Source organism: Notolabrus celidotus, chromosome 8 (assembly GCF_009762535.1).
Source record: "Notolabrus celidotus isolate fNotCel1 chromosome 8, fNotCel1.pri, whole genome shotgun sequence".
In the NCBI taxonomy this organism is placed as follows: domain Eukaryota; kingdom Metazoa; phylum Chordata; class Actinopteri; order Labriformes; family Labridae; genus Notolabrus; species Notolabrus celidotus.
The window spans coordinates 28,509,215-28,533,464 of NC_048279.1; the positions used below are offsets into that span (position 1 = coordinate 28,509,215).

The 24,250-nt window shown below is 39.4% G+C and overlaps 1 protein-coding gene across 7 annotated transcripts in view; it reads right to left on the reverse strand.

Annotated features, from left to right (window-relative positions):
• lingo2 (leucine rich repeat and Ig domain containing 2) overlaps positions 1-24,250 on the reverse strand; it is a 257,875-nt gene that overhangs the window by 214,259 nt on the left and 19,366 nt on the right. The window contains exon 1 of one of the 7 annotated variants that reach the window (XR_004632019.1): positions 18,120-18,268. The exons of 3 other annotated variants lie outside the window; for them this stretch is intronic. The gene's annotated coding sequence lies outside the window, so the exon portion shown is untranslated. Of the gene's footprint in view, positions 1-18,119; positions 18,299-24,250 lie in introns of those variants that run through there. 3 more of the 7 variants (XM_034689166.1, XM_034689164.1, XM_034689162.1) reach the window with 3 other exon arrangements.

Here is a 24,250-nt window from a genome sequence, read left to right on the forward strand (position 1 = left end):
CCTCAGAGCCCAAAAATCTAAGAATCTTAAAAAAATTCAATAAAAGCACCATGAAGTTAAATCAATTATTTTTCTATGCTTGAATTTTGACTCTCCTTTTGAGGTCACCTTGTTATACTTTTAGGGTTTTGAGGACTTCTCATGCTACGCTTTCATTCCTCTTTCCTTTTCCCCAGACGACATAGGCTGTGACAGGTTGCACTCTTCTAAGCTGCTAACTCGTTTTTCATTGTCGTCATTTCAACTGCACCCGATTATTATCGTCATAAACACCGAGAACTTCCCCATATTGTGTACTACTCTGAAAGGAATGTCCTACACTGCGCTCCGAATGTTATTTAGTGTTTCAATATAAACCATACAGCCCATGAAAGACTCATCCTTTAGTCTTCTTATAAAACTTCAATGAGGGGCAAAACAATGTTCCTGTTTGGCTGCATGTTGAACTAGTTATCAGTCTTAAAACATTCATGCTTATTCATAATGAAGGACTCAGAGCAGCCAGGGAGAGTAGAGAAACATTTCAACATCACAGGAGTATTTACCCACCAAAAGTAGAGAGCCTTCTGTAATCCTCGCAAAGGGCTCCCTTTACTACCAAAGTGCTTTTAGTGAGTGTGCAGTTTTTCTGAGCTCAGTCCTGAAAAACATTACATTTCATCACAGCACTTCATCAACCGCTTGATTCTAACTCATGATAAAAAAATGATTAAAACCAAAATGAAAAATATAGATTAGACATTTATATTTCATGTTTCCTGATTGCATTCATCATCATAATTTCTCTGGGGCTTCCCGAAGGCAACAGGCGCTACATAATTGACAGGCCTGAAAGCTGTTGGGCTCCGTGAGGGAAAATCTGTAACTCAGTTGGGAAACAAAAAAGACACCAAAAGCTTTGAAACCAACAGAAGAAGAAGACAGTTGGAATCAGTTTTGCGTCCCATTGTGCCAAACATTTGGTGCTGAGACAATGCAATACTGTTTGAATACAATAGCAGAGTCTGAAGGAAAAGACTTCTAAGAGTTTGTTTCAGCCTCAGTTTACTTAGACAATAAAGAGATAGAGATACAGTTAAAAGCAATTTCAAAAAGGACACAAAGAGGCTTTTTGAGTAGATTAAGAATTCAAATAACGCAATATCCACCTTGAGGTAAAAAACTAAAAGACACAAACAAGAGAAACTGATCATGCTTGAGAAACTACATCAATAGTTAAAAATTATTTTTAAATAACCGTTTATTTTTTAATCTACAAACAATGTACTTCCAGTTTTATTTAACGACAAGAGCATCTTTTATGAGAAACTGCTGGTACAACTTGATCTTCCATCAATTATCAATCAGGTAGTTGAGTGCTATGTCTTTAGAGTGTTTCAAACTTTGGCAACAACATGCTCATGCTCAGAACTCTAAACCCAGTCGCCCAAAGGTCAGTTCAATGCCAGAGTTTTGTTCCCTTTTTTCAACTGCAGACTTTCACATCAAGACACTTTGCTGCCATGGCTGGCACCATAAGTTCTCAGGCATGTTGGACAGCCCTGGGTCTTGGAATATGAAGCCAATGCGGAAGTGCTTAAAACTGCACTTCCTTGAGTGTCCACTTGAGGCTGCCTCCAAAAGCCAATTAAGCCACACACACCCATTCAAAAAAAAAAAAAAGGGCCATCTTTCCAGCAAAAAAAAACATGTTCACAGCCTGGTTCAAAAAACCATACAAGTTTTACACAAATAGGGGCATGACTGACAGGAGATCACACTGTAGCGAGGAGGCTAAAGGACTGCCTCAACTCCACCTCATTGCCTTTGGCTAGTTCGACCAAAAGTTACGCTGAGTCAGCATTTCATATAAAGCTTCAAAGCTCCCCCATCTGAAACCAATGGGGGATGTCACTGAGGCGATGTCCAAGTTATAAACAGTCTATGATGTTGCACTGATAAAAGTGATCTTGAATCTAAATGAAGATCCTGAATGAGATAACATACTGTTTGTTCTAATAAAATATCTGGAGCAGTCTTGTAAACAGTGTCCCATTTTCCATTGGGACCTTTGCAGCATACTTTGGGAGCGTTTTAAATCTCAACAATTAGTATGTAGGTCACAGTACAAAGGCTTTGAGACACAAAGGGAACACAAAATCAGTCAAGGATTTTAAAATTGCCACAGCACAGACATATATTGTTGGAGAGATGTACACACAGCTGAAGGAAAATGGCTACATCCAGTAAAAACCTATTTTAACCTATGAAAAATGGTCAACGCTCTCCCCTACTGGGAGAACGGTGATCTTTGACGATGTAACATTGCAATTGTACTGTAGATAAGAATAGGATGTACTACTGTATTACATCAGAGTGTACACACTGCTTTGTACCTGCAGGTAAACGGATCAGACCTCTCTACCTCAGCTTAAAAATCTGAAGTATGGTCAAATCCAGAATCCCTGTGCTCATGGTACCATGACAAATAAACTGTTCTGCTTGCAATACAAGGGGGCGGAGTTTCATTCAGGGTGAGCAACAATCACCAGTTTACCATGAAATAAAAGCAACAGCAACCTTGTTTATGTTTTTGCATCTAACAGTATCATCATCCCTGGATCAAAATCGGGACTGTTGGTTCAAAAGTCCTTATCAATAGCAACATAAAGAAGGTCAGCCTATTTTCACTTGCGCAATATTAAAAAATTTGGACACATCCTGCCTCAGAGCGACGCAGAAAAACTAGTCCATGATTTGTTACCTCGAGGTTAGCTTACTGTAATTCCCTCTTATCAGGCTGCCCCAATAAGTCTCTAAAGACTCTCCAGCTAGTTCAAAACGCTGCAGCTCGAGTATTGACTAGAAAGTAGTGTCTTGTTTAAAGTAGTATGGGAGGTAGAACCTTCAATTATCAGGCCCCTCTCTTTGGAATCATCTACCAGTCAGGGTCAGGGAGGCAGACACCCTCTCCACTTTTAAGAGTAGGCTTAAAACTTTCCTTTTTGATAAAGCTTATAGTTAGAGCTGGATCAGGCTTGGACCAGCTTTTAGTTATGCTGCTATAGGCCTAGACTGCCTGGGGAACTGGCACACTGACACATGGGATCCTATCTCACCCCCTTCCCCCCAACCCCCCATCACTCACTTTAACTCTGCCTGTCTCATTGAAAGTTTCTAATCATAGACCTTTCTGGAGTCCCTGAGCTCCATTGTCTCGTAGATCCCTCTGAGCTGCCATAGGCATCCTCCTGCTGTGGATGTTCTGGACTCCAGCTGATATGGACGTGCTGGACTCCAGCAGCAACAGCTTCTACTACTCCTCGCATCACTATCACCTCTCTCTCTTACTCCCCTCTATCCCTCTTTCAAGACCCAACTCGGTCGAGGCATGATTGCTGTCTGACATGCGTCTGGTTCTGCCTGAGGTTTCTGCCTTTTAAAAGGAAGTTTTTCCTCGGCACTGTAACTAGCTAAATACTGCGATGTGCAATGCTCATGATGGATTAAGGTGGGATCAGACTGAGTCTTACCCTGTTTTTAAGTTGGGTCTCTGTTCATAATCTGACATAGAGTGGTCTAGACCTCCTATGTTTGTAAAAGTGTCTTGAGATAACATTTGTTGTGATTTGGCGCTATACAAATGATCATTTATATAGAAAAAATATTTGTCTTGGACCCGTCTTTCAAAGTGAACAGTGGAAGATGAGAAATGACTTCATTCAATCCAGAGTTTTTACCTTCTTTATCCTGAATGCAGAGAACCATCTCTTTCATCTGATATGTCCTCATGATGCAAGATCAGGCACACTGATGGTCACTGATGAATTCTCTGTGAAATGCTCTATGAACACACAGTACCGCCGCTGTCATTAACACTCCTTTTCTATTTGCGAGACTATTTAATGATCATAAAATCCACATTGGCTGGACATCTCAGTCAGCAGAGCAGTTAGTTTAATCCAATTTAAGTCAGTTTCATCTGTATAGAAAGTTTCCTAGAAATGCAAACTCAATGTTCTTTACAGCGGAAGAAAACAAACGAGAATCTGACAAAGCCCCCAGATACCCAATCAACATGCAGCCTTTCTCAGTTTATCTGGACGTCACCGTTATTATGCAGTCATTGAAGCCCTCGTAAAAGTGTTTGTATCATACACTGCCTCCGAAACACAGCTCAGTGGAGGTAAAGATAGCTTCAACGATCCCATATTACTCACAGTTTGCTGCCACAAGTCATTAGAAGTGTGACAAGATCTTGCCATATCAAAGCATGGCCATATTTATTTTCACGCTGATAAGCTGTCTCGCAAAATCAGTACTTAATATACACAGGGCTTTCCCTGCATTATAAACTACAAAGCAGCAGCCTTAGCCAAAATTCTGTACCGGCCCTGCCTCTGTTAGAGTCCAAGGACTGCCCTTGGTAAAATCTTTATTTTTAACCGCCGTGATGGCATTACACTGATGTGGTGGCGGCGCTCTATCGAAATCAGCCCAGTGTGAAGAAGAAACATGTAAGGGGTTTTCTGCGGGGTGCACCTACTTTATGCTAGGGCCAAATAAGCATCCCAAACTTAAAAGTGGTGAGAATGTGTAATCAGATGTCACTTCCAACACAATAGAAGAACATTGTGCACATGCAAAGTGAGCATCTTCGAGTAAACAGCGTTCTCAAAGCTGTGTACAGAGTAATGAATACAAAATTGTAAAGCTTGACATTAATTTCCCCCCAACACAATATAATAATAAAGAGCAGCTAGGTTTATTTATGTATTAATGTTATTGAAAATATCTGTATGTGTATGACATCTGAGAAAGGAGTAAAAAGAGGGGGTTTTGTAATCTCTAACAGTATTTAGGTTTTTTTAATTTAGTAATAGCAGCCAATATATTGAGAATACATAATTTGGGGAAAATAAGAAATAATAGTTCATTCCTTAGATGTGGAATAACTGCCATTTTATAATTTCACAACCCTAGAAACCAAAAGAATTGCCATTATTTCTCAGCATCATCACTCCCGAGGTGACTGTTGTTGAAGAAGGACTCCTTTCTCAGTTGCTGCATGCCTGATTATTTCAACAAAGTGCTGTGCTACCAACTGAAGTACTGGAGAATGTTCCAGTGTTTTTTGTTTTTTTTATATCATGAGTTGGAAAGAACAGCAAAAGATGCTCATTCAGCCTGTATTTCAGTGGAGTTAATGTCTGAGTGGAGGCTTGTTGAAGTGGTGATACTGCCATTGCAATATTAATTCACAACAGCTTTGCAAGCCACCAGGGCATGAAGTCTGATAAGAATCATTATATGCTGTGACAATAACACTGTAGATGATAATATTCCCCCATTTTCTCTACTCTCTCCTTTTAATGAGATTTGTTGGACTTATATGCAAATCCAAACTACACTGAGGCAAAAATGTACAACTTTTATGTAATATATCAGTTATTTATTTCTAAAAAGTGGGACCAACTGAAGGTATGAGCAGGCTGTAAATCACATTAATGTCCTGAGAGAATTTTAAATAAACTTTGCTGAATTGAAATGAGGAACTTCTAAATTTTCACTCAAACGGACATCTGTTGGAGCAACATTATGCAAGAGTTGCAGTGTTTTGTAATTTGGCACTGCTACAGTCAGTGTATTTGATTCCCTCATGAAAGACTTAAAAGCCAGTCTGAACCAAACATGCCCGACCTGTTACTTAGTCACCATTTTTTGTTCTTAGCCTGCTCAATAAATTTTATTTTCATTTGTATGCTTTATGAGAATAAAGAGCTGACAAAATAATATGAGACCAGCCTTCAGTGCTATTAGCAGCGCCTGCTACATGCGCCTGCTTAGTTACATTTGTGGCACCAAGTTACAATGAAAGATGGGACAATCTCCATATTATAGGCCAGTTCAATCAATTTTTGAGCTGTTACTTTAAAAAGGTCATATGATGTTACATTAATGATAAAAGACATAATCATAACAGGATATGCAGTACTATGAACTTCGGCGTCAGTTACATCAATCATTAGATTACTATTTTGCAGTACACAGTATAAACACTGTGTCATAATTCATTGGTTGGTCAAATCAGAGAGGGAAAGCAGAGCTAAAGCAAGAAACTTATTTTTTACCTGGGGGTAAAACAGGGCACAATTTTTTGGGCAAAGTATCCTAGTGTTGCGTAAGTAAACAGTTATGACAAAAAACCTATTAGGAAACATTGACGGCTTACAAAGATGAAATTTGCAACTTGAAAGCACAAATTCAAAATAAAATACACCAAAAAGAAAACACTGAAGAAGAAAAAACCAATACAGATGATGGGATAAACTGTTTTGAGGTTCTGAAAACCAGTTTTACATCAGAGTCTTTTTATTTTATTCAGCTTCTTTCTTGTTTTTCAATCACTGTAAAGCACTTTGGGTTGCATTTGATTTGTATGAAAGGTGCTATATAAATAAAGCTTGATTGATTATATGGTTGTTTCCTTTACATTCCATTTTTGGACAACTTCACGGTTGCCCTAATACTGTTTATTTCAAAGCTCTGCACTGACACCTGCACTACATACCCTCTCTTTGAAGGTACTCTATGGAGCTGAACCAGTAGCAGGAGGGAGGGTGTCTCTGGTACTGGGTTCTCTTCTCATTTAAATGAGGGCATGTGTATGTGTGGAGATGACTGCCGCTTATGTAAGTCTCTCAAATAACAGGTCATTATTTGAGGGTAATGTTCAGTCAAGTCAAGCATTTCTATAAAATGAGAAAAACTGTGATGGACAGTTTAATTAAATAATACTATGAAACTGACTTCATTTTCTTGGAACCCCTTTCAACATTGTAAAATAGTTCAAGGAACACCAGTGTTTCCTCTGAGAATAAGGAGACAAACGGTTCAATGGTGATTGATCATGACTCAAATTACTTGAAAAGTGATGATTTCATCCATAAAAAGCCTCGGAATTTTTGTCTCCACATTAATGGGGGCAGTGATCACCATCTTGGGGATGTACTCAAGATATGTACGTCTTGACCTCACCCTCAACTATAGATTTTATACTTCTTGGAAGCCATGTGTTGGAAACTAAAAATACAATCTAAATACAAAATGATATGGGCGGGTACAGATCTATTGGAGGCGGGGGGGTCTGGGTGTGTCTCGGAGCTCCTAACCCTCCTGGTAGAGGATTTGATAAATTTATAAAGCACCTCCTTTTATGATTCATAAAGTAATATCATCACCAAGTCACAACAGTTATGTGTCACTTGTAAAAATAAAACGGATCAATTTAAAATGTGCAAATCTTATTCAAGAATGTGTGAGACGTGCAACTGTAGAGCAGATCCAGTTCACAGATAAACAGTCATACCTCAGTCTCATAGTGTTAAATAAGATATATTTCAAATACATATATCTACATAACCTAAAGTTGAAATATCTTGCATGTTGCCTTGAGAGTGAAGCAAACAGTCAGCTCAGGTGAATTTCCCTTGGTACAAATGTTCTTAGTCCCATTGAGGTTTTTTGCCTTATTCAGCAAGGAGGTGGCTTTTAGAACGGTCAAGAAAATTACTTTGAACAATGCCTGTCAACTGCATTTCCCATAAAAATGAATTACACCTTTGTGCCTGCTCACAGTAGAGGGCAGACAAAAATAATAAAAGTCTTAATGTTAATGGTTACACATTCTCATTATATTAATTTAAAGAAATTGTGCACAATTGTGGAACTGAATTGCCCTTGGGATCTTTATGTTCGAAATCAGAGGCAGTTTTGTGGATAACTGTGCTGCGTGTAAGTAAGTGGTTGAGGAACAGAAATAAGAGACCATTTGGTCTTGTGAAATGGGTTCTGTTTATTTCTTCCCCCTATCCAAAAATAATGATAAACGAAGAAATATAATAAAAAAAATTGAAACCAATATTTTAATTTTTAAGTATTCTAAGACCTATTGTGCTACTACATATGTCTTCCTACATTTATTTTTGGACTTAACCTGTTTTAAAAAAATAAATACTATAAAAATAAATAATAATAATAAGTATTGTTATCATTATAATTGTTATTTATATATATATTGTTATTATTATTATTATTATTATTATTATTATTATTATTATTATTATTATTATTATAAGCATTAGCATTATTATTATTTTAACTAGGTTTTTAGTCATGCCATGCTCTTAAACATGCTGTGCATTAAGTTTATGTCACAAAGTACAAAATAATAAAATACATTTTCACCCCACGTCAGTGTTGAGCCAGACCTTAGAAAACTGAGTCTTTCCATTTCTGTTACTGACACCATATTAAAAATCCATTACTAAAAAGAAGGGGGGGGGGGGGGGGGGGGGGGGTACTTCCTTTCTCTTTCATCTCCAGCATCAGCAATCATTGCAAAGAGGGGAGACCTTCAGCTGACCCTAACCCCTAACCCAGCCAAAGACAGATCTGAAGAGGAGTCGAGGCTCTGGCCAGAAAATACTTATAAATGTTTTTTTTATGCACTTTAACCACCTGTAGATCATTCCAACAGTTAGACAGGAGGGTTAATACAGAAAAGGCTGTATCATTGTGTGCTACCTCGAGACAAACATATTTATAAAAAAATAAACATTTGAGTTAAGTAAAAAGCAGATGTAAACAGATGTGAATGCCACACCAAAAAGATAAAAGACAAGATCAGACCCAACTGCAAGATACCCAACCGATCACATGAGACTAACAGCAAAGAATCAAACCTAAAGTTCAGAGGGCTGTGTCAACATAATATGCCCCGTCAAAAAGTCTCCAAAGTCTGTCCCTCAAATGCCAACAGGAAAGGTTCCTTCCAAAGAGCCCAGGAAAAAATAAACAGGTAGAGAACATTAAGAACTCATATTGCTGACCTGTATCAATACACCACTTTCCTTTTTACAGGGTCTGTCCAACTGAGCTGAATTTAAAAAAGATGAACGTCTGATTAGTGTCATACTCTGACCCAGCTCAATTAGACCTCAGCTGTTCAACCTCCCCTTCCCTCAGGAGAGAAGGCTGACCGCAGCTCAGTTAACTGGGTGAGATAAGACATTTGGAAGAGATCCTGAGATAAATGGATAACTGCACCAACTGTTTTGTGCAGGGATCCTCATTCATTGTCAATTGGCACAGGTTTAACACCACCTACATTAATGAGAGTGGGTAAACAGCTTTGTTTGAGAACAGGATACTTTGGATGAGCAAACAGATGCTGAAACTGACGATGCTAAAGTGCATCCAATACCAGGTCCAACAAAGTGTCTGAAGGTCTGATATTTAAGTAATGAGCCTCTGGGAAGCCCCGAGGATCAGGGAGATTAAAAAAGCAATCCTCACTCATCAGCAACATGAACATCCACAATTGCTGCCGCTGTCCTTGCACAGCAGCATTCTGATTTGTCTGCCTTGAGCTGTTTGTGCAACAATTTGACGATGCCATTGGCTGTTGCAGTTGAACGAATCTAAAACCAGCCAATTGGCACCAGTATAAGCCCCCGGAAAACAGCCACTAGGGTGAGACGAAAGCACGGCCACTGAAGGATGACTAATTCAACCAATAGAATAAAAGATTATGATGAGTAAACTGAAGGCAAATCTAAAGTGCCCACACACCGACAGATGAGAACAAGTGCATGATTATGTAACGCCAACATGACAGTACCGACTTTGAAATACTGTAACCTGCAAAGATCAAACACATTCCAAATATCACGTCTATGCATACTTATTTCCTGTTTATTTTTGGGAGGGGGGTTAGCAGTATCCTGTTGTGATAAGACAGCTGAAGAGAAACAGGAAATGTGGACAGAAGAGAGGGAGGGTCAGACATTCATCAGACTTTGCATCTATACATTGGGCGCCTGCTCAACCTATATGGTCAATACCGCCCTGATGTGTAGGTGTTTTATGGATTTTCAGAGGGCCCTGGGAACCCCTGCAGTGTGCAATTTCCAGCAGAGCTAAATATGGGCCAATGTTTGACTCCGCCCAACCTGAACTCCACCCTGATCTTTGGCGGGAACTGGTGGCGGAAGCTGTTCAACAAATTCACAATGGCCAATATGGATTTGAGTATCAACCCCATTGATTTTGTCTCTTTGAACTAAATATGTACTTCCTGAAAGCAATTTTGTTGCCAATAGATGACAAACAACATTCTCCATCTATCAGCTTGTAACCTCACAAAAAGATTTTGTAAGCTCCATAATATACACTGCCTCGTGTGTGAAGTGATATTCATGTCCAACCCAACAGGAGACATTTTAAATGTCACTGCGTCATCAACCCCAGTAGCCTAAATCAAATCTACTGCAGCATCCAGCCCCTGAGATTTCCTCTTACATCACAATCTTTTTTTTATGACATTGACATCTCTGTTAACAAATGTGGGCTTTAGCAGCATTATTTACACTATTAGCAGAGTAGAGGAAGAAAACGTGACAAATGCTAACACAAAAGTAATTAAACGTTCTTTAGCCGTGCCTGTTTGCCTCAAATCAATACATGAATCTGTCCTCCCTTGAACTGTACCAACTTGAGGGGTCACCAATGTGTTTTAATGTGTGTTTTGGTTGACAGAAGGGGTGTGACGTCGGTCCTGCGACTCAACCAGTGCAGTACGTCAGCACACAAGGAATATTGCCACCTAGGCTACTCTTTGTAACTGACAGTGGGGTAATAATGTTAAACTATAAAACTGCTAAATCTGTTACCCCAAAATATAAAAATTACATTGGCTAATTAAAAAGAAATTGAATTGTGTTTTATACGTGTAGTTCCATGGCTGGATGTAACTTTACAAGCTCAGTACTCAGAGTCACATGTACCCGGTGCTTCTGCTTTAGCTATCATACTCAGCTCCAGTTTGCTCACTGACCCAGACAAAACTAGTGATGTCCTTGTGTTGGCTGTGTAGAGGTAGCAGTGCCATGCATGCATGCTCTTATTGCTCCCTGTGTACATTTTCTCAATGAATAAAACATGTCATCCAAAAGGGTTCAGTCCACCGTGCAAACTTTGCAGCTTTTCTTTAGCTTATGGTTCCCTGTGGTACTGTACCCCTTATAGGTGAGAGGGAGAATTTTCCAGATAATAGATATGTAGTACCCTTGGTGTATTTTATGATGTGTTCCTTGGTGTAAAATAAGTGACATGGGAAACCTCTATAAATGAGGAGCATGTGAACATTGTGTACATGTTAAGTAATATGGGTAAGGGTGACACCTTCTGCACCAAATGCAAACATATGGAGACGTGCCACATAAAAGAGGAGAACATTTAGAGCACATGTGTGCAGTAAGTGCCAAAAGAAGTTCTTCCGTTGAACACTTGGATTGTACAAATCAGTTTTCCTCTCATCTTAACCGCTACATTAAGTTTGTTTCTTTTTACTTTGCTGGAAAATTCATTTATAATTAAACCTTCAACAGAATCTATAAGATGCTTTACATAAGCACACTCCAATGGCTTACAGCACTGTGTGCGACTTAGTTAAACATTCTGCACTCTGGTGGGAAAACATTCCATTTATATTTATATATAGGTATTCTACCTCAGTAGTCAACACTTAAGTTTTTCCATTTCATGATATAAAAACTTCTCAGACACTAAATTAGGATTGAAAGTGTAATTACAGTCTAAAAAACAATCATTTTAGTTCTTTTCTGAAGCATGCTGTCACCCATAGACTTGATAATTAAAGTTTTCTATAAATGATGTGTTGTTTACTGCTAGGAAGCGTTGCCACTTTTCAATAGCTGTACTCATCTCCAGCACAGTAACCACACAAACAGACACGAATGATTGCAGGAAAATTAGCTTAAACCCTTTTTCAGGGTGAGAAAGAGCATCTTGTCTTATTTTCCCCATACCTTTATACAAGGAGTCTTATCTCTCCACTGCAGTGTTTTCCTTTTTTGTTCTCCCAATGTCATGCTACTATTCATCCCCAATCTGCCTCTGTTCTGAACAACAAATCACCGTTTGGCTCTTTTTGTCTTCGGGACAACCAACTGTCTGTTTCTTATTCAGGCTCTCCTCGCCTCCTTGCCACATTGTCCTCGCTTGCTCATTGTCTTTGCCTCCGTCTGCCCCTTGTTATTTATGGAATGCAAAACTGCAGGAGTACAGAGAAGTAGCCTGGAGCTATACTATTGCCCACAGCCAAGCCGGCCAATCTCTGCCAAGAGACTACGGAAAAGGCCTCGTCAGAGACAGGAAGCCTTCTGTCACCTCTGCCACGCCACCCCCCCCTGCAGAGCACGATGCCTCGCCTTCCAGCCTGATTATCACTTCAATGGGAGATGAAGAGATGACTTTGTGGACTGGCTCAAATACAGTCATGTGTCCCTCATCCCCTATGAAGCTATCTGTTCTTCTTTCTTCCTTTTATTCACACAGCCAGTTTAATGCATATTCTCATAATGAAACATATTTATCTGTCAGTGTACATACCTTTAAAGTTATTGAGGTTTTAACAAACAATGATGTAAATAATTCTTGTTTGTCATTTTTCTTTTCATCCATCCTTCTTTTCCAAGCTCACCTTCTTACTTTTAGGTTGAAAGGACATCTTTCATGAAAAGCATTTACTTTGAAAAGCAGATCAGAGGAGTCTTCTGTGAAAATACAGCAAATCCAAAGAAAAGTTGATTCAATTTTCCACTGAGCTAAAGGAGCTGTCAAGCTGTCAAACCCCTTACTATACTACTCCCACTAACCCCACTCCCAATCTATTGCAGCAAAGGAACCATGACATCCCTCGGCCAGTGCTCTCTTCCCCCTGCAGTTGCACTCCAGGTGTGGGATGACTTTGTTGTAAAAATTTAAGGAGGAAGATGTCCTCCCAGCAAGGTCGCCAGCAAAGCACGAAACCAGGCCGTCACATTCCCCATGTCTGGCGTAAAGCTTAGCAACCAGGAAACTTCAAACCCCACTGCAAGGCTTGGTTAACCATAAAACCAATTACCATAAAAGAACACCTCATGGGTTTCACCTCGAAGATGGCAAACACATGCTGCTGCATACAAAGCAGAGGGCTGGAGCTTTGATGACACAAGAGTCACTGGAAGTCGCTGACTTTGTGTTTTCAGTATCTGTTGGCCTTAAGATAAAGATCTCTGCAGAGGATGGAGGGATGAAGAAGGCTGTGGATAGGACTGAGGGGATAAGGTCTGAGAAGATTACATGAGGAAGATCAAAGGTTAATGTGAATTTGTTCAATATCTCAAGTCCTGTCAGTGGTCTGATAATGCTAAATACCCAGATAGGTAACTGCTGTTAGCACAGCATCTGTATAACTTAGATAGCTAGGGCAAAATCATGTCTCATTGTACCAGTTTTAATGGGTTATGATTTTTCAGTTTCCAAGTATTCAATCATTTATAAAAAAAATAAAGTTCACTCAACTATCTCATCTTTTAAAAAAAAAAAAAAAAATCACTGTTTTTACAGCTGCATGGTTGTAATGCAGTACTCCCGCCAGACGGTGGCTGTAGCACACCTGAACAGGCTTTTTGCTGCCGTCATGAGTAACAAAAGAAGAAGACTGCCAAACCCGTTATTAAAAAAAAGAAGAAAACAGTAGCAACAGTTGTTGGAAACAGGGATGTAATGAGACTTTTCATGTGCGGTCCACAAATATTTCATCATAGAAACACCGCCATGAAGCTTGAGGCAGATGTTGAATTACACCAGTGTATTCCTGCTACTTGCTGTACCTTGAATTAGTTATACTGCTGTCACACAACTGGACTGCAGTGTTTACTTTTCGTGTCTCGGCACCAGCGTACACGGATGTATGTGCCTCCTGCTGTTAGAGCCGCCGTCAGAGGGCTGATCTCAGCAAAAATAGACTTAGTGACTCATATAACAGAAGTATGATTATATGATGTGAATTTTCAAATCAATGTCAACACACTGTATTTTTCTGATAAATATTTCTCTATTTATTTCTGTCACAATTTATACTGCAGGAAGCAAAAAGTACTGAGATATCAGTTTTAGTCGATATTGTTCAGCCCTCGTCTGTGTGCACACCACTCAGGGCGGTGAAGGGGAGGGTGAATGTGATTAATTGTCGCACAGATTCCAGCAACCATTAAATTGTATTTTGGCTTGAAATATCCATCCCTACTTTTTACCAGTATTGGAACAAGATAAGGCGCCACTTTAACCACTTAACTTGTAAAATTAAATCCCTGGAAGCTGAAGTGGGTCTTTTTATGTGGTCAGTTCTGGTAACTCTCACACTCTGCTCCTTGCGCCGTGTTTCCAAGATGCCTCAGCAATAAAGATTCAACGAGTCCCATTTGCCAAAGACTCCTGGTGCTATAATCACTCATTCTCAATGAACCATTAGGTTTCCTGGCCGTTACTGCTGTCCAGCCCAACAGAAGGCATTTATTGAGCTGCTGCTCTGGTGCACAGCTAATTAGATAGGCTCTGTTGTTTCTGTACTCTTGACATGTATTAGCTTGTTTGTATGACTGAGTGCTCGCCAGGCACCCTTTAGCATGGTCACTATGTTCACAAGTTCATCTAAAGCCTATAGATAGGATGCCGAGGATTCTAATCAGAGAGCTACACATCCCTACAGCCATGAAAAGTTAAAACAACAGCAAGCGTTTCTTTTTTATTTCCTACTGTTGGCAAATTCTGGTGCATATGTGCTGTGAGAGTACTGTCAGAGGGTACAAGATGATAGCAGCCTATCTTCAAACATGCAACCCTCACATGACCCCTTTTTCACAAGTTTACGGATTTTCAAGTTTGTACTAAGAATAATCACAAACAGATGAAGCGATGTACTCACAGTATAATGTTTTGCCAGCTTTTTTAATTACCATTGTGTCTATCAAGCTGAAATGTCCAACCGATACTAGTCACAGCTGCTTGAAGAATATCTGCACTGTGTATTGAACTTATGGCAGGTTTCAAGATGTCTTATTCACACTTTTTTTGGTACCAAACAAACATGATTCGATGTATTATCAAAATGATTGTCAGTTTAATCAATTAGAAGTATATTTGCATTCAATGAGTTGCAGATATACTGTATGAGATGCTTCAAAGACTGTAGTTGAGATCTGCGACTCAATGAAAGCAAGAAAACGTGCCATGCATGACGAAACCAGGGTGATGTGGTGTTCAGCATTTGGCGGAATATGAATAAGAGCTTATAGAGTAATTACAGCTGTAAATCAAGAAAGATCATTATAAAGTTCTACTGTTTATGTTCTCATCACTTCATAATGTTCCCCTAAACTGATTTATGCTGACTTGTAATTTTTTTTACACACACACACACACACACACACACACACACACACACACACACACACACACACACACACACACACACACACACACACACACACACACACACACACACACACACACACACACACACACACACACACACTTTTTTTGCACACAACAAGAATAAAGGAGACATGCAGACTGATTTTGACTTGCAAGCTCAGCATCAGTGTTTTGGATTGTTACCCAGAGCATACACTGTCAAAAACATGGATGTGTAGGGGCCCTGGTGGCCTAACGATCTAAGCGCCCCACATATAGAGGCTGTAGTCCTCGTCGCAGAGGTCGCTGGTTTGATTCCCGGCCGCGACCAATTGCTGCATGTCTTCCCCCACTCTGCTCCCCACATTTCCTGCCTATCTACAGCTGTCCTATCAATGAAAGGTAAAAACGCCCCAAAATATAACTTAACTTAACTGCAGAGGTGATAAAAAGCAAAAAGATGGCCGTTGCCATATCCAAAATGTAACTCCACCAAATACCAGTTAACCAAGAAACTACTAAGTAGGTGCAGCTGAGACCACGTCCTGGCCTCCTGGCTCACTGTCAAATCAGCCATCCTTCTTATTATGCATAACTCAAAATCAACATAAATGAGTTATGAGAAAAAAACATTGCACCACGTAATCACATTTAGTGGTCATGAATAAAGAATTGAGGTAAAGACCAAAGCTGTCTCTGTACAAAGCTAAAACTGTTTTTGCAACAGTGAGCACTTTAACACTGGGCCCAGCAGGGTTCCCTTGGCTTTGAAGCCAGCTTCATGTGGACACTGCAGCTTATTGCTCTTTCCAACATGAGAGGTTCCCTCTATGGAAAAATACAATTATTTAAGATGGATTTCAAATGGCTGTGCATTATTCCCATAAAACAAGAGGCACGCCTCTGTATGAAGCTTTGACGGTGCAGCTGTGAGCTATATCGGCCTGTAATCATCTGTTGATCCAAGAGGACATGCCCCCATAAACATTGCATTATAATACATTTGTAGCTTACTCCATAACAGTGGGTTTAAATTAAGCAATCATTTCTGGAGATTATGCATAGCAGTCTCAGGTGAAGAAATGGCACGTCATGATGTAGTGATCCTCATCTTCAATCTATTCCACTCATTAACACCCTGTTATGCCATGCAGAAACAGCTGTCTGGCTCAACACTGGTTACAGCTTACCAACGGGGGCCTTGCTTTAACCATTCGGGCTGCTCGGTGGCGTCGTGCTTGCATTTTAATAACTTTCTCATTTAGGAGCCAATCAGTGGAGCCTGAGTTCTGACAGCTGGGGTAGAGCAATAAATCAAAAAATGAGGAGAGGCAGAAAAAAAATCCATCGCATGTAATTATGACTGTGGCTCGGTCAACATGGCTTGGCAAGCAACCTCGTGCCCACGCACGGGTCCTTAGCGCTGACGCTCACCGCAGGCAGGGTATGTTTATCTGGGCATGTGTGTGATGCAGCCACAGGCATAATTAACTTAGCTTTTCATGCATTCCTTTTTTTATCCCAGCGACACTGATGAATAGGTTGCCTGATATGTAGATCTATTCTGTCACAATGCTGAGGTGCTAATATAACTACTTTATATTTCCTTCAAATGTATTGCTGTCATAGCAGAGTAAAGGATAGGTTTCACATAAAAGGTAGTCATGTTATAATGCTGCTTTCTTCACAAATCCCATAATCTCTTTTTCAGCAGTGACCTGGCCAGAAGCATAAACATTGCAACAATACACATGACCAATTCAAACAAACAAACACAAATACCACACAATAAATCTGGTAAACACAATGTCCAGTTCATCAGAATCAAACAGCAAGGGTCAAAATCTAGTTTTGATGCAAAGGCAAGTTCTGTTTTTTTATCAATAATTTCAGATTATAAAAAGAGAAGTATTGTCTTAATCCTTTTAAAAATGACCTTAATTCCTCCACAGTAATCAGCTCTGACGATTCCAGGTCCTTCCTTACATTCTTCCAGTCAGAAGAGGGAGAGTATTATAAGGATTTTGCATAATTCTTGTTGAACTCAAGGGACCAACATCAGTAGAATATCGTGAGACTGCAGGCTGTTTGATTATGAAAGGAGGAATCAGCTCATGCAGTACGGGATATATACAAACTTTAAATCTACAGACGTACTGAGGACAACAACCAGCTGCAGCACACAGTGTTCCCTGGTTTGCATATTTCTATCATCAGTAATGATAAAGTAAAGCACAACGTTATGCAGTGTGAAGACTTGTTTTTGCACTGGTCGAATGCATTCATAGAGGACTCAATAAAGTGAAAACGCTGTCAGAATCAAGCGCTTCTTTCTTAGATAAACAGGACTGATCTCATAAAAGAGCCCTTTGAAGCGCCTGTGAGGAGTTTTTCACTGGTTATGAAACAGACTTAAATTAATAATGATGCCTCTGTGTGACTTAAGAAAAGAAAATGACACCATTAGCATAAAGATTGATATTTCTATAGAATTATTTTTTATGCCTGTAACTGCTGAAAAAAATGACAAACAGCAAGTTGCACAGACAGCCTTCTTCAACATTCTTCATGTTAATTACTTTGCAAGATCAATACTCTTGAATGTTAAAAGAAAGTAGGATGAAGGGCTAGAAATGAACTTTTGTAATTTGGTAACTGGTGCTCCACTTCAGAAAGCGGCAAACATTTAGTAGCACAACACCTACAATGCTGAAAATGTGTAGGTTCTGTTGTTAACACTGTGTAACCTGAAACCTCTGCCCCACTCAGTCGTTAAGGTGAACACATTAAAGTTCAAAACAACAAAAATTAAAACTTACTTTGAAACACATATCCACTGACAGAATCCAAAATTCCACAAGGAAAAACTGAAGAAATCACAGGGAGAACTCAGAGGAAGAAATAATGATCCAGCAAAGAGGGGAGAAAACTAAACACACACAGGATAATCAAGCACAGGTGTGACAGAACACAGGTGAAATTAATGAGGGTAATCAAAGTGGAGGGAAACACACAAGGGCAAGAAGTAAAGCTATACCACACACAGGGAGGGTGAAAAAATAAAACAGGAAACACTAGTTACATGTAACAGAACAGACATACAAGACTTATTAATGACAGACAGGAAGTAAAACACATTGATAAGACTACAAAATAAAACAGGAAATGATAACTACGATACAAAACAGGGAAAATGTAAAACTTAACCAAAGCATCTCATGACGAATGCATTCACATTCAATCCAACCTTACACTAACTGATACCATTAAACTGAGCCAGCTTGTTGTGTCAAAGCCTGCTAAGAGGCACACCGGCATAAAACTGTGTCACACAGCAGGCATTACTAATCAACCAGCGGTTACTGAATTAGAAAAATGGAAGAAAAAATGAAGTTGCACTACAATGATTATTTTTAAACCAACTAAAATTCTCCCAAATATGTTTTGAGGTCGCACGGATTACATTTAGGGAGCATGTTGCACTTTTAAGCCCTGCCAGGATGAGATTTTTTTTAAAGACACGACTTAAATGTGTACAAGAATAAATCAGAAAAGGCATTAAAGTTACCAGAATCAACAGAAACTGAAAGTTCCTCAAAGAAGCCTCCTAAATGTTTTATTCCATATTGATTTTGCACTGTAATCTTTAGTGAGTTCTGTATATTGCTCATGGTTTACTGTATTTTCCTCGCCTCATCCTGCCATGATCTGTAATGGAAATATTTGAAACCTGAATTGAGAGATATTACAAAGACAGCAGTAGATCACATGCATTATTGACTAAATGGTTATAAACAACATGGTGGTTGGGGAAAAGAAAAGCAGTGTGTTGTATTCAGTAAGTGAAAGGGATATCAGTATTGACTTTTCAGTCCCTTTTTAAATTTTCATGTTAAAAAAATGTCTGATGAAATGAGAGAGCTTCATATATGTCCTCAGTGAAATTGCTGCTCCAGGCATTCGGCATAGAGTGGGTGTCTCAGAAAATCCAATCACCACCCAGAGTGATTAAACACCATTCAAAGGCCAGCTAGCTATCCATGGAACAAAAAACACAGCTAAGGAATGTGGTCTGAGGTTGGAGATCTAAGGCTGAAATAATGGGAACAGAGGAAAGATAAGGCAAGGGCAAACGTCCAAAATCCATAAATTAACAAATAAAGCTGCTCTCCCTGGCTGCCGGGAGTACGCCTTAGCCAACTGCTGTGGTCAAACAACTTTCAACTGGAGTGAGGGACAATTACCTTAAGTGTTTACAGATATTGTACGATATTTAGAGTACTGTACTTTTCACTGAAGGGAGCCTTCAATCACTTTTTGATAGCAACTACCAAGCATTCCAAATATGTGGCATGAGAAATAAATGCTTGTTTTTAACCCACTATTGTTAGATAAAATCAAAAGAAAATGTCAGGATTGTTTCCAACATTTGTTTAAATCCTATAGGGGACTGGTTCTCAAACTTTTCCTCCCAAAGCCCCAAGGACGCTATGGCTGACTCAAAATAAACCAAGGGTTCAATTTTGATACGTTTTGTCCCATGGTTGCCATCACTTTGCAATTTTGCTTTGATGTACAGTAGATAGCGACAAACCATTTTGGCCTTTATTAAATCAGTCATTTATCGTAATTTTTAGGCCTATGATTGATATGTGTGCATATATTTTACTTGTATTATCAAGTATAATTATAATAAACAGGATTATTCCCAGAATAACAGTCTTACATGATTTTTGGTATAAAAAAAACCCCATTAATTTTGTACCATCAAGCACCTGACTTCTGAACAACATCATCACCCTTCCCTTCCATCCGGTTGGTCACACACTTTGACAGAGCATGCAGCCAGTACATGGTATGGTTGTGGCCGAGTGGTTGGTACAGAACATGGTCCCTTTATTCTGTAGAGTATTAAATAACAACAAACTGTGGAGGGACCAGCTTTCAAACAAGAGCATATGACCAGTTCATTACAAACACATTCTTTTATCAACTTTTGAATGGATATGCAGCAAAATTAGTGATCTACAGACCCCCTGTATTGAGAAACCACTACTATTTGGTGCTTTGTGTTTCATTTAAAATCCATGTGTTGGAGAGAAGCCGTTGTGATTGGAAGGTTGGCAACAACAAACATTACGCAACTCTTTTCAATTCTGGCATAAAAAGGACAAAACACTGAAGTTCAAAAAGTGTTTTCAATAACATAGCACCCATCGGCTGCATGCTAGAAAAAAAAAGTACTACTTTTGTTCAACACCAGAAGTGGATGAGTTCACCTCACTCACTAAAACACTCATTGTAATCATCTTCATTAAATTCCTGGATGTACTCAGGACATCCGTCTCATGGTTCTCTGTTTGCTCAGGCACAACACTGCGTCCTCATCGGCGCCTCTAAATGGATGTTTGGAGACATTCTCATCCTCCTGTAAACATATCTTAGTGTAAGGTTTCACTTGTAGGCAGTGAAACACCTGCATTGCTTGTAATACATTTATACAACTTGTAAGTTTCATAGTTCTTCAAAGTATTTATGATATCTCTCTCATCATGATGGAGTCCACAAGCACTCAGCAGCTTCTTAATGTCTTGCCATTCTAAACAAAAGGAAATGGTTACATTAGCTGATTCATTTCTGGTAACTAACCACAGCTTAGAGCTCAGCTCGGATGACAAGTCAGAGGAGAAACAGGCACTCTCTCTAGCAATTTAATTTTACATAGTGGCCTTTCATCTTCAAATCAAATTACCATCTTCCGGTTTGTGTATAATCAATGGGATACAAACTTTGGATAATAGAATGCAAAGAATATTTAAGCCTGGTACAAAGTTTTTGTAATAACCAAACTGAGCTGTCTTGTGTCTCATCATGAGTGCAGAACATGATGTACTCAACTCCAGCAAACCAGCAACATGATGCTGTGTCTTGGAAAAAGCATGCCTTTGAACAGGCTAATTTCATCTTTCATTATCTTTTATTCATTTTCCCTTTATCCATAATTTCTCAATGTTTTCGTTCCCATCATCAGGCCAAGTTAGATAGTTCTGAGATGATCCTTTGCGATGTATCCGACTCTAAAAATAAAAACTCCTCAGAGGATGCAGATGAAATGACTGCGATTGTCAAAGATGAGTGACAACACTGCAGCTTTGTTATGGAAAACCAGACAAACAGGACTTGATCATGTTACATCATCATAGACAGAACTCAATCTCCATTGCTTTGAATATGAGCTCCATTACAGCTGGATGTGACCAATGTTTGTGGGCCATTCTCAGTCTGAAAGTTGGAACCATTTATATACTTTATTTTCAGATGTGCAAATAATAATCAGTCGTATTTCATTTACAAGCACTTAAAAAAACAGCCTTTGTATTGTCTGCCTTAACATCTGCTGTTGAACAGTTGAAAGACTGCTCAAGAATGATCATAATCAATCCATCTTTATGTCTAATGCTCTCCTTTTTTATCTTCATATGTAATCCTCTTTGATTTACAATTGTAATCATATTTCATGATTGTAGTTGTAAATACTTGTGTTATTGTCAGGCTGTGAATTCATACTTGACAAACTTCAATGAGTTATTTTTATAAAGCTTCAGATGTACACTGTGCTTCTCTAATTCCCCATACAAAAACTGCTTCAAAGGTCAAAGCTAGCCAAATGTCACCACCTCCCAGAGTGGGCCAGAGATCAAAGTAGTGGCTTCAGAGGGTCAGACAGACAGACGGTCTAATACAACAGACAGTCTAATACAAACTACAAAGGATCTTTCGAGTAAGCCCCTGAAACTCAAGGGCGATTACTCAGACGCTATCTTCAGCCGCCACACTGGACCTGTCAGCTGACAGCGAGGACGCCCTGTGCTCAGACCTCTGTCTGGGTGCTGTCTCTGTGCATGTTGTCCGGTGTTAGGATGCATCTCCTGCGTTTCCAAGCTCCAGTTTCCTTGCACAGCCTCAAAGCACGCAGCTCATATAAGCTGGAGACTTCATATGAATTAGAATAGGAGTGTGTGTGATATGTGCTACTTCTGCAACACACTCATAGTCCCATGATGGTAGAAAGACACACACCATGTCGTACCCTGATGCAGTGATAGTCAGCCAGGAAATCAGTTCCCTTGCCTTTATATCATTTGGTACATTCTAGCCACAAGCAACCCTGCACTGAGCAACAAGCTAGCTGTTTTAAGTTGGTGTGGGAGGAGTTATCAGGTTAAAGAGGATGTGTCATTAACAAGCAGCAACCTCTAGTCTTAAAATATGTAGCCAATGCGGAAGTGCTGAAAACTGCAGTTCTTTGAATGTCCACTTGAGGCTGGCTGCAGGAACCACAAACATACTCATTCAAAAAGCCAATCTTTACAGCAATAATAAACATGTTAATGGTCTGGTTCCAAAAACGGTTTAGTTCTGAAGAGCTAATTTCTCTCTTGGCACACACTATACAGAGAGTGAGTTTGTATACAACTCATTATCTTTTTTAAATATTAAACTTATAAGTTGTTGCCTAAATAAGGACATTGATGACTTGATTGATAGACAGGCAAACTGTAGCTGTTGGCAAAAAGGCTAAATACCCGCCTCTTTACCTCACACTAGCTCGACAGAACTTAGGTTGAGTTCAGAATTTCAAAATGGCACCCACCAATGACTGGCTTCAAAACAGGGCTGATGTCACAGATACTACGCCCATTTATTATACAGTCTATAACCTAAAACAAAACATTTTTAAGAACCAAGAAAAATTCCAGGGAACTCTCTTCTGAACAGCCTTTATTTCATGACATGATGATGACCATGGCAGGAAAACAAAGGCACTTTATAAAGTCATTAACTGTTCAAAAGACAGCGCCTTGGAATTTGTCTTGGTTCTTCTTGGACTTCATGTCAGTTAACGTCAGCTGTCTGTCTAACACGAGTCTGGTTCTGCTTGTGGTTTCTGCCTGTTAAAGGAAGTTTGTCCTTGCCACTGTAACTTGCCAAATGCTGCAAAGTGCTCTGCTCATGGTGGATCAAGATGAGGTCAGATTGAGTCCTGCATGTAAGATGGGACTGGATCTTATCCTGTCTTGGTGTTGGGACTGTGTTAATAATATAACATAGAGTCCGGTCTAGATCTGCTCTGTTTGTAAAAGCGTCTTGGGAATAAACAATTGATTGATGTATCCATATCCAAAAAGCACCTCAAACTTACACCTTAAGCGCTCCTTGCTCCATTTTTGATTCTGTAAATAACAAAACATTGATGTTCGTATGATGCTGAACTGACGGAAACTCACTACCCTTTTATCTGATGGGTTAAATCTCCGGCCTGATCTTGAGCACAGAGTTGATAGGTACATAATTTCTCATCATGTGGATATTTAACAGGGTAAACACAGACAGTGTCTAATCGTACAAGTGTGGATTGCTGCATGCTGTGACAAGACATGTCAAAGACCTTGACATATTTGAAGTGAACACAGACACTTTTAAGTATCAGTTACCATGAGCAAGATTGCATTCTCCCTCATGAAGTGTGCTGGTTGAGATAAAAAGCACCATGTATAAGTCTTTATTCCTCTAAGATAACATGCAGCACATTGGTTGTTTCACGCTTCTCACTGAGCCTGAACTCAACTCTAAAAGCACAAATCAGCAGTAAGAGTTGTGGAAGAGCAGACATGCAAATCCATACTGAGAGAGATATTTTAATGTCTTTGTTCTGCAGCTGCTGTGACAATGCTGTTAATGCCTGTGAGGGAAATATTTAATGCACGATCTTATCACAGGGAGGGGAGATAAGAGACACGACTTTTAGTCATGCATCCAAGTGGAATAAAGCACAGTATATAGTACAGATGTCAGCGGGGGAGAAGAGAAAGCTTGGGCTCCCAATACTGCATATGCATATTACAGACGGGGTAGATACTAAAATGTTTTATGATCCATCTGCACAAAA